The sequence below is a fragment of the Diabrotica virgifera genome, chromosome 3, assembly GCF_917563875.1.
Source record: "Diabrotica virgifera virgifera chromosome 3, PGI_DIABVI_V3a".
Classification (NCBI taxonomy): Eukaryota; Metazoa; Arthropoda; class Insecta; order Coleoptera; family Chrysomelidae; genus Diabrotica; species Diabrotica virgifera.
The window spans coordinates 106,289,463-106,301,649 of record NC_065445.1 but is presented as its reverse complement, the minus strand read 5'-3'; the positions used below and the strand labels follow the sequence as shown (position 1 = coordinate 106,301,649).

Here is a 12,187-nt window from a genome sequence, read left to right as displayed (position 1 = left end):
TTTATTGATAAACTCTTAGTATATATATAATGATAAAATTACTTGAGGGTCGGCGTTTCGTCATAATGTGAGATTAGATGATACGTGAAATTTAAATACAGTGTGACAAAAAAATATTAATAATTTATTAAATAATATTGTCGAGTGGAATGCCTACATTATCATTAAGTGTTAAAGTAGATTTTAAAAATGGTGTATTATGATTCAAGGTTAAGAAGATTTATTTATAGATTGTTACAATTAATTTGACAGTTGCAATAATCTTTTAATATCACTCATGTGGAAAGAGATTTATACACGGAAAACATTAAACAATAGTTTTTGTATTGCTCAAATTTCATAGGTTTCTTAAGACTTAGGTACAGAGAAAAAAGACTGCATTGACTGTTATTAGCGCATAATATGCCGCCCTCATTATAATAAAAAATCTAAGAAAAAAAATGAATAATATCTAATTAGTCCAGTCGGGATAACATCTGACCTTGCACGCCGAGCTACCCCAAATTTTATTTTTCTAATCTTTAGGGGGGTCAATAGTAGTGTATATTTAAAATCGCGACTGAATTCCGCCGTTGTGTTAGCCGCCATCTTGATTTTAAACGAGAACAGTTTTTGCTCAATATCTCTGCTATTTTCAACTTTTCGACAAAAAATGTGAGAACTGAATTTTCTATCGTTTCTTTAATGAAATGTTGAAAATTGCGGAGTTTTTGAGCAAAAGCGGTTCTTTTTTAAATCAAAATGGCAGCTAACGCAACGGCGGAATTAGGTAGCGATTTTAAATTTACACTAGGTACTATTGATTCCCCCTAAAGATTAAAACAATAAAATTTGGGGTAGACCGGTATTTAAGGTTATGCCTGTTTTTCGTCTAAAGTCTAACCTAACTGACCTAAATGAATTTTTCTGTAAAATATTGTAAAAATATAGTTACTTTGAAACACATTTCAAAACAATACGGTCACTCTGTTTCTGGTAAATAAGAATATCCTCAAAAGCTAATAAACAATCAAATGACGAAATTAGTGCCACACAGTGCTGCCACGTTTAGTATAGAAGGAATTATTATTTACTTCATGTTTTCACGATTACGCAGAGTTCTCAAAATCATGTACATAATAACAAATACAGTATTCTTAACTGTGCAATTTCTAAGAAATATTGTCTTTCCCAACTCACTAGACTCAGAAACTATCATTATGCGATATTCTAAAAATATAAAAAATTTAATCTTCAGATACAAATGAACATTATAATAGATTATACAATGGAATGGATATTAAAGTAATGGAATGGAAACCTAACCTAGGCCAACCTAACTAAACCTTAAATAACCTAAGCTAACCAAACCTTGTGAGTATATAATATCGCTTGCATAGTTTGCCCGCATGACCTAAGTAAACCAAATCCTGCCAAACCATACAGAATCTAATCCAACGCAACCTAACATAACAAAATCTAATCCGTCCTAATCTTTTTTTGAGGGAGGAGAGAATATTCAAAATACTTCTGGAAAGGTGTCCCAGGAGAGCTGGATTCAACTAACTACGCCTAACCGTAGCAAACCGCCTACCAACTAAACTCACCCCCTCTTTCCCCAACTGGCGAGCCTGGAACCGACCTTAGCGGCATTGCTTTGACATCTAGCACTCTCTGCGTGCGCTCTGTGACTGTCATGTCATGGCAACTCGGTCCTGCTATCTTACCCTCGCATGCAGTCAGCCAGTGTAACAAAAATAAGAAAACTTCTGTTGGAGTGAAAGTAAAAAGAAAGATATAGGTACTCCAACAGAAGTAAGGAAAAAAAAGAAAAGACTAGGTAACTAAATAGTTGTGGCTGAAAAGAAGAGAATGTGGGGTGTGTAAAGAAAAGAGTGAAGTGACTTCTACGTTGAGAAGCCGCAATAGGAAAAATAAAAAAAATACTACTAAAGTGCAGTAGTACTGAAGAAAGGGGGATTAGAAGGGATAGAAGTAGAAGTGGGAAGAGACAGAGGCAAACTGAATAGAGTTGGCTAGCAAGAGATGCAAGAAAACCACTTGACACTCAAGGATGGATACGGCTCGTTTGCATGCCTGTCGAAGAACAGTAGCTCTATATAGATAGTAATGATGACTAAAAGATGAAATAATAAAATAAGAATAATGTACTGAAACTGAATGAAGATGGATAATTGCTAAAGACGAACAAGATAAATAAATCTAACAAATCATGGGCGCCATGAAAATGATCTTCGATCATTTTCCCACCTAACCATCCTACCAACCATACCTACCATCCTAACCCAAATTGAGTAGGAGCCATTGTCTGTTTTTGAGACTGAAAAAGTGGAATTAATTTTGCACCCATTTTCCGTCAAGGTATAGATTTGCACAGCTTTTATAACACCTAATTGTGTGTTAATTGGCCTGTTTTTGTAATGTTGGCCATAGTCGCGAGAGTGGCACACTATCATATGCTTTTTTGAAGTCTTCGAAAGTTATTTATCTCAGAGAACTCTTTTCCCACATTGTTTGCTTTATTTGTTGCTTTATTACCTCTCTTCTGGCCCTAAGGTATTCTTACCGCTCATTTGAAACATTTGTCGACAGGTATTTTGATATTGTTGTTCTATATTTCGTATTAGTTCAAAAAATAGTAATATAAGTTAAGAAAATGATTTTAGGTTTGTGTCTGTAAACAGTGACATTTATTATATCTTAATCTTAGATTTTCTTACAAAGGTCATCTGTATATGGGCATTTTCATAGCTTGTTTACATCATATTTTATTTAGTACGAAATCCCGTGAACCCGTTAAATCCTTTTGATTGATTTGTATTTTCCAGACTTTTTAAACACGCAGTTTATAGGATTATAGGATTTATAATACAATTGTCTCAAGGCAAAAAGTTAACAAACAACACCATTTTCTTCAAAATGCAGCTAATCTTAAAATATGGATTATTATTCTCAATCTGAGAGCATGAGAGATCTTGTCAAGAGCTTATCCAATATTGAAAATCTTGGTATTATATACCAGAGTATTTTTTGACTGTACGTTTTGACTGTTTTGAAACTATATTTCTATTTGAAAATACATAATTGTTTTTTTAAGAAACGTCTTTCAAAGTTCTGTAAGTGTACTAATTTAGAACTTGATATGTGTGGAACTCGCCAAATTATTTTATTTTTAAATCCAAAACATTGTTTACAATTTTTAAAAATTCACTAGGCTCTCCTAGTTGACCAATTTTTCAAAATGCGTTTGAAAACTTGATCCTTTATTTATATATAAAAAAGTGTCTTCACAAAATCTCTTTTCTCTCTCTATCTTATGTACATTCCCATTTGATTTTAGATTTATTTACATCAATTTACGATGTTATTAATCAAAATTCAGAGTTCGCGCAGATATGGCGTAATTTCGAGAAGAATCGATTCATGTAAATTAATTTTATTTGAGTTACATTACATTTTCGATAAGATATGTACGATGTCCTTCAGCATACGTTTCAATCATATTGAAATATGAAGGCTGTAAGTTACGTTTAAAAGGTAGAAACATTTTTAAGGAAAAACTCCATTTTTACACTTTTTTCAAATTATTGCTATCTTTTAACAATAAACATTAAATTTTCAACTAAAAGTACATATAAAGAAAATATGGTTCAGATTCGATTACAGTACAGAAACTCTACTGTGTGATTATACGTATTTCGGGAATAACCGTTTCCTCATCGGAGCACCTGGGTAGAGGCACTGAACTGAAATCAAATCCTTTTATCCTTTCCTACCAAAGATGATACTAGCACCATCTATGAATCAAAAGTCTAATAAGTCAGGAAATAAAATTCGAAATTATTTATCCTCTAAGCTTTTTAAGTTGGAAAAATAAAGCATAACAGAGTGGCGAAATACTCGACAAGGGAAATCTAAATTGCATTTCACGTCCTGTCATTCACCGTGATAATAATTTTAGCGAACTATTTCCTTTAATATCCACCAAAGATGAATAAAGTATAAACTAAAAGTATAAAGAAAAGATTGTTCAGATTCGATTACAGTACAGAGCCTCTAGTATGTGCTTATACGTATTTCGGAATAACCGTTTCCGGGTGCTCCGATGAGGAAACGGTTATTCCGAAATACGTATAAGCACATAGTAGAGGCTCTGTACTATAATCAAATCTGAACCATCTTTTCTTTTCTTTTCTTTTAGTTTATACTTTATTCACCTTTGGTGGATATTAAAGGAAATAGTTCGCTAAAATTATTATCACGGTGAATGACAGGACGTGAAATGCAATTTAGATTTCCCTTGTCGAGTATTTCGCCACTCTGTTATGTATGGTTATGCTTTATTTTTCCGACTTAAAAAGCTCAGAGGATACATAATTTCGAATTTTATTTCCTGACTTATTAGACTTTTGACTAAATTTTCAATTTCTAAAAGTTTTGCCCCGTTTAATTTGTTTGTAGGAGCAATATCTCCTTATTTGTCGGAGAGATGGAAGCGGACTTTGCTCGTGATCGGTAATATGGAAAAACTATACGGGGATATGTTGGATTAGTCGTGTTCATGACTTTCCCACAAGGGCGGACAGCTGAGCGGGGAACGAGGGTAGTTACAAGGGGTAAAATTGGCATCAATTGCCAATTAGCATCAAATATGTGAGGTTTTATTCCTCTGGACATTGCAACCACGTGGGAAGAGTCCTATGTTGCCCTAGGTCAAATCCAGGAATATTTTCAACATCACATTTTAACAATATTATGTAACCAATGTTATAACTTCTTACCATTTAAAGGGTTTTTACGCAAAACATTTTGGTGGCTCAGGCATAATATACACTATTGGATTTTAACCCTGATGATGGATTTAGTAATCCGAAAACGTTGTTATGGGTGGGGCGTAACCTTTTTTAGGGACTTCTTAAATATACCTTTTACAAAGAAATTTAGTAAGTATTTTAAGTAATAAATTGTTATTTTATTTAGCTAATGCCTCGACAACTAATAATGGCCATTGGCATGGTAGGTACGGTAAAATTTTGCATTTAGGTACCTAGTGTCATGTGTAGTGTGTGTGTTGAGTAAGTGTCTTGTTACTTTGCAAAGTCGACGTCATTGTTATTATTTTATATAAGATTTGCGAATTTTGATAGTTAAGTGAATTTTTGGCATAATAAAATTTTCATGGGTGTGTGTATTGTTAATGGGTTAATAAGGTTATAACATTTATTATAACATGACATTTTAGTTAAATCTGACAGTTGTTACATTTTATTTGCAATTTGGCATAAAAACAAATCAATTGTGTTGTAACGACCGCGATCGCGACCTACACCGCGCACATCCATGTATCTTCGGCATGTTCGTACCCTTAATCGACAAATTAAGTGCGTTCGCGGATACCTGTCGGCGACTAGTCGCTGACAACTCCTAACCTCACCTAATATAATTAATACCGTTAACAGATAAATATAGGTAATACAAGGTATATTTACTACTATAATTTAATAATTAGTTATTAATATTAATTAAAAGTAAATATACCTTGTACATTTATCTATTAACGGTATTATTTATATTAGATGAGGTTATGAGTTGTCAACGACTAGTCGCCGACAGGTATCCGCGAACGCACTTTTTGATATCTACATTCTCCAAAATTATAGGACAATATTTGTTTGCGAAAAATAGGGAAAATCTACCCAAAAATGGTGCGAGTGGCGAACTTTAAAAAACGCATCTCGGATACTTTAAGACTTCTACTAAACGTCATTTTGAAAAGAAAGGGTAGAAGTTTTTTTCTGTGAAGCAATGCTTATGCTTACACCTATATCCCCGTGGAACAAAACAAATCGCGTTGTTTCGTGTTTTTGTTGCTTCGTTTTTTGAACATATTTTTGTAAATACAAAAAAAATTTGACTGGAAAGTGACATTCCGATACGAAATTTAATTTTGAACACCTTTTCTGTAGATTTATAGGTACAAAAGTGTAGAATTCACCCTAATGCATGGGGCCTAATTAATCCTGATTGTCGTAGTATCATGTAATTAATCACCCCTTTAAATGGTGTCACTCCGCTGTTTATTCATATTTGGAGGTCCATTCAACATATGAAACAATAAAAGCCATTGTAACGTTACAAACGTCACATGATATTTTATTTTTAAATAATTATTTTATTTTATTTTCTTTATTATTTCATTAACAATAATTTTCTTCTATTTGTTTTATCAGTTTTCTTCGTTAAAAACTCGTTGGCGCCCTCTTTTATTATCCACTTTTATTATCCTCTTTTATTACCCTCTTTTATTATCTTCTATTTAATATGTACCTATATCCCTTTTTATTTAAATCATCAACTGAACATACTCCGTATTCCTACTCTGTAGTATCTGTTTTTCAATACGGAACATGCCTGTACTGAACTAGTACTTGGTTGTCATTTCAAAAGTCGCACTGTCATGAGTTCACTTCATCCCTACCAGAAGACACAAAATGGAAGGGAAAAATTATTCCTTAAATAGGCATGTAATTTGAAAATGAAATCATTTTTATTCAAATCATCGCTCTCTTGTGGTAAGAAAATTCATTATTATTTTTTTAATTACATTTCTACATCTTACAGTTTTTCTAATGTTTTTTTTATATCTCTAACCTAACCCCAATGTCAAACCATGTGTTTTGATATTTTAGTTTTAAATATTTCTTTCTAATTTACGTGTATGCACGTTTAGTAATCAAAATTTTAACTATTCTCCTCATCTAAATTTCATTTAATTTATTCTTGTCATCTGCTACTCTTTCTGACGATTAGGATGGCAGACGGCACATTTTGGTTTTTCTTCTTGATTGTTGATATGTATTTTACTATTCTAGTTTTTTGGATAAGATCACCGTCCTCCCTCTGGGAGCTTCAAAAAAGCCTATCGCCGGCGATGACACTAAGGCTGATGACGATGACAATGGGACCATGACATCTAGACAGCAGCATCCAACATCCAAATACGACACCATCAAGACCGTAGCTGCACTGACCTAGGGCCACAACATCTGCCCAGGTCAAGAGGAGTCCACAGCAGTACCATTCAACATCAAGAAGTTACCATCGAATACCAAAAGCCATAAGTATAATCCAGAATTGTTAGTTTTTGTCAAGAATTTGAATATATTTGTTAATGCAATTTACTACGTCATATTTTTTATGAACAATAAACATGATTAGTTAAAAATACTGTTTTGTTTACTTCCATTCTAAATTTTCAGAGTTCATTTCTAAGATTAGGACAAGACAAACACACACCTGAGTGACTGAGCTAAGCTAAGGGTGTAACGATGGCTATCTTCGATGATTGAGGTAATATTTTCGATTATTATTTCAATTAGCTGGGGTAGTCCATCGCTTATTTCGTTTCACCATTTAACGTTATATGTAATTCCTTTCTAAAGTATATAATCAATATAGCGTAACAGTACATACTACAACACAACATGCAAATGAGATGTGTCATCTTATAAGACTGTGATTTAAAAAACAATTTATGAGTGGAAAGTTGCAACAATTACATGAACTATTTGCATTTATGATTAATTCCCAGAATAGATATTAATTATGTATAAAGAATATACGTCAATGGTTTGGAGTTTGCACCAGGTCACCAGTATCTATAGCTGAAGTGAAAAGCATGCAATAGATGTCGATGTTCTAGGTCTAGGTCATAGGATTTAAGAAGAAATGGCTAGGAGCATAGATTATGACATAGCTGAACAAGCAGTTTATTATCTATTGGTTGTACACTCACCGGTATAGGTATAATTAACCGCCCACCTTGAATTTTTTTCAATTTGCAGAAATTGCCAATCTTGGACCACATTTTATGAAATGTAGGATAAAAGCTACCTTTGACGAAAAGATAAAATTATTGAAAAAAAATTGTTTATCAAGGGATGCTTAACAAAAATCCAATGTTTAAAAATCTTTGCCGAAAATTAAAACAAACATAAATTTGAAAATCATAGTCTAATAATTAAAAAAATATATGAGTATTAATAATGGATGTTTCCGCCTCTGACCCTTAGGACTTCTTGGAGCCGGTTCAGCAATCCATTTATGATATCCTGGATATCCGATTGGGGAATATTGTGACACTCCTCTGCCTCAGCCGTCTTCAGCTATCCGAAGGATGTAGGAACTGGTACTGTTGTTCTTACTCGTTTTTTGAGGTTGTCCGAAATGTGTTCAATTGGGTTAAAATCCGGACTGCGTGCCTGTCGGCACTACAATTCGAGATGACCGCTTCATTGTCAGCAATGTGTTGAGAAATTGCTTTTGCACCGCTTCTGAAGCTCGTACGCGCCTTTTTGAGGTAAAAAATGCTAATGTGAGTGAACGTACAATTAGAAGAAGACTGGCAGAAAGAAATTTAAGGGCTTCCCGTCCAGCTCGCGCCGCCCCACAACTTATCCTTCAACAGCGTAGAGCTAGAGTTGGTTTTGCACGAGAATATGCTGGCTAGACTGTGGCGGAATGGAAGAACGTACTGTTCTCATATGAAAGCAGAATGTCCCTAAGAGGTTCAGATGGAGGTCAGCGTTTCTTTATAGGTTTCTTTAAGGGGTAAAAGTAAAAGGTTTGCTCCGTGCACTAAACCGAAACAGTGGCTTACCGAGGAGGGTCAACAATGATTTGGGGAGGTATCTCTCACAAAGCTCGTACTAATCTTGTGTTCGATAGAGGCAGTGTGAATGCTCAAAGATACGTGGAAGTTCTCTAAGATCATGTCATGCCTTTCGTGTCGTTCACTTGTGAAAACTTTGGATTAATGCATGACAATTCACGTTGCCATACCGCAAGATCTACAAGTGAGTACCTTAATGAGATTGGATTTCAAGTTTTACCATGGCCGGCACGCAGTCCCGATCTTAACCCAATTGAACACATTTGGGACAAGCTGAAAAGACGGGTAAGAGCAAGAGTACCAGCCTCTATATCTTTCGGAGAACTCAAGACGGCTGAGGTAGTGGAGTGTCACAATATCCTTCAATCGGATATTCAGGATATCATGAATGAATTGCCAAACCGGCTAAAAGAAATACTAAGGACCAGAGGCGGTAACACCCATTATTAATACTTATTTTTTTTTAATTAGACTATGATATTCAAAATTATGTTTATTTGAACTTCCTTCAAGATTTTTATACATTTTTAAAACGTTCTTTTTTCAAAAAATTTATTGTTTTAATTTCCTCGAAGATAGTTTCCACCGTATTTCTCATAAAATGTGGTCCAAGATTGGACAATTTCTGCAAATTGAAAGAAATGCAAGGTGGGCAGTTAATTATGACGGTGAGTGTATTATTGCCACGTTTTTTACTTCATTTTACACTCATTTTTGTACTTAATTAAAAAGAACACAGCATCTGTCGAGGTACTACAATCGTCTTATAGTACTTTTCTTTGGAAACAAAATATAAATAAATGTAACTTAACAGTGGACTAGCAGACACTACAAAATAAACATAAAGTCGACCTTCATGTTTGAGGTATTACTTTATTGAATTGTAAATCTGTTTAATCTGTTAAAAAATAGTTCATCAATCATCGTGTCTCGTTTCATCTAACATAAACGTAATGTAACTAGGTACATGCAGCTTATTATTTTATAGAAACGAGGATAGCAAGGTATATTTTGACGGCCGCAATAAATCTCAAAATTGTACTGAAGAAAAAGTATAAGGTGTTTGCTTTTGCTCCAATATGTTATTTCCGTTTAAAAAATCATTGTACACAGCTGATTGGAATTTATGCAAGTTTTTCATTTATGTCAAAATTGTTTTTTTTATTTAGGCTTTTTATGGTTAACGCCATTGGCATGATATAGATTTAACAATCAAATTATAGTGTAATGTGTGTGTGGATTAAATGTCTTGTAACTTAGTAAAGTCAACTTCATTGTGTTTACAAAGTAACGCTTATAGCCAGGGAGGTAGTGTCAAATTTAACCGGAGCATTTTAGCATGGTTGGTTTCTTTTTATTTAGGTAGGTGTTTCAAAGCTTATTAACAAATGATGTGTCAGCTGGCCTAAAACCGGGGATTTTAGTCAAGAAAAGGTGAAACATGAAAGTTGATGGACCAACGCTACAGCTTAAATATCAAATATTTATATACGTTACTCAGAAAATTTAATGGGCTTGCTTACTTGGCTCCTACGTTTCACTCAGAAGATCGGGGTTCAAATCCTGGCGCGGAAAATTCTTTTTGTTTTTTAAATTGACATTTTATTTTGAAAAATATTTATTTTTATAATACCACGTTTTTATTATTTATACGAGACAATATAAAAAAATCTGTATGTCTTTTATAGAATCGCAAACTAGGCATTTTTGGTCATAATATTATGATTGATCTTGATAAGCAAATTTGTTGTACATGAACCCCTGAAGGTTCCTGAGTTGGTAAGACCAACAATCTAAGTGAAAAGGGAGATATTTTTTGTTATTTTTTGGACAAACTGTTTTTTCTTAATTTTATATGTTGTGGAACCGAAAGATACAACCCTAAATTTTCACTTTTCTATCACCAACCCCCATGTTTTAATAGCAATCTAAATATTTCCCTATTCTCTATAGTAAATAAAAATGAATGTTTGTCTGTACCTATGTCCCTTATAGAATCGTAAACTATGCATTTGGTAGAAAAAAGTATAGGTACGCAATATTTTTTAGTATTTTTTGGCTTTCTGGTAATTTTAGGTATTAAACATTCAAACATTATTTAGTTTTAAGGCGGTACGAAGTTTGCCGGGTCAGCTAGTTAATAATAAAAAAGTATTAACTTTTTTAACTCTATTAATTATTAAGTATATTAAGTATACATTAATAAGTATTAACTCCTTCCTGGGTTCATGTAAGTACAAAAACTTTGCTTGAGGTCATCATATGATTAAATGCATAGTTTACGATTCTATAAGGGACATACCTACAGACAAAAATTCTTTTTTATATGTTATAGAGAACAGGGAAATAATTAGATTGCTATTAAAAAAATGGGGGTTGGTGATAGAAAAGTGAAAAATTAGGGTTGTATGTATCTTTTGGTTTGACATCACATAAAATTATGCAAAAAACAGTTTGTCTAAAAAGATAAAAAAATGTCGGGAGGGGGGTGGGGAGACCAACCCCTTCTTTCACTTAGATTGGTCGTACTAACTCAGGAAGCTTCAGGGGTTCATGTACAATAATTTTGCTTATTAAGGTCAATCATAATATTTATTATCAAATGTATATATGCTATTTCATAAGTTCTATGCATAATTCTATAAAAGACATAGGTACATATTTTGTTATATTGTCTCGTATAAATAATAAAAACGTGGTATTATAAAAATAAATATTTTTCAAAATAAAATGTCAATTTAAAAAACAAAAAGAATTTTCCGCGCCAGGATTTGAACCCCGATCTCCTGAGTGAAAGGTAGGTGCTAAGTAAGCAAGTCCATTTTAATGTTCTGACAAACGTATATAAATATTTGACATTTAGGTAGCGTTGGTTCATCAACTTTCATGTTTTACCTTTTCTTGACTAAAATCCCCGGTTTTGCGCCAGCTGACACATTATTTGTTAATAAGCTTTGGAACACCTACCTAAATAAAAAGAAACCAGCCATGCTAAAATGCTCCGGTCAAATTTGACACTACCTCCCTGGCTATTATTGTATCATCCGGACATCTGCGGTCCCTCCGGTGAGTTAAGGATTCATGTCAAAATAAAGCAGGAAAAATTATCTTGCTTGTCAATTTTTAATTGTGGTTATTTCTCAATATTCAAATAAATAAAATACTTGATGCAACAAGAAACCAGCGTTACTATAACTAATAATATTTATGTTATTATAATGAATGAAATCAATTGTTTATAGTTACTTTCTGGTGTTCGGAAAATTTGGGAATAAATAACGAGCTTGAGATCAGTGTTATCAACCATACATTATAGTAGATTAGCCAGTCGCAATCAGATTATAGTTTATCACTATTTCAGGGGTATGTGTAGTATGTGCGTTGAAAAAAGGCTTGTTACTTAGTAAAGTCGACTTCATTGTCTTTATAAAGAAACGCTTATTGTATCCGAATGTCTTCGATCCCTCAGGTACTATAATTAGACACTCGGACCGACGATTTTACGTGCCCTCCGAA

General features: G+C 33.4%; 1 protein-coding gene across 1 annotated transcript in view; it reads right to left on the bottom strand.

Moving 5' to 3' along the window:
• Positions 1–12,187, bottom strand: part of LOC126882015 (putative inorganic phosphate cotransporter) — a 177,266-nt gene that overhangs the window by 81,253 nt on the left and 83,826 nt on the right. The window lies entirely within an intron of this gene.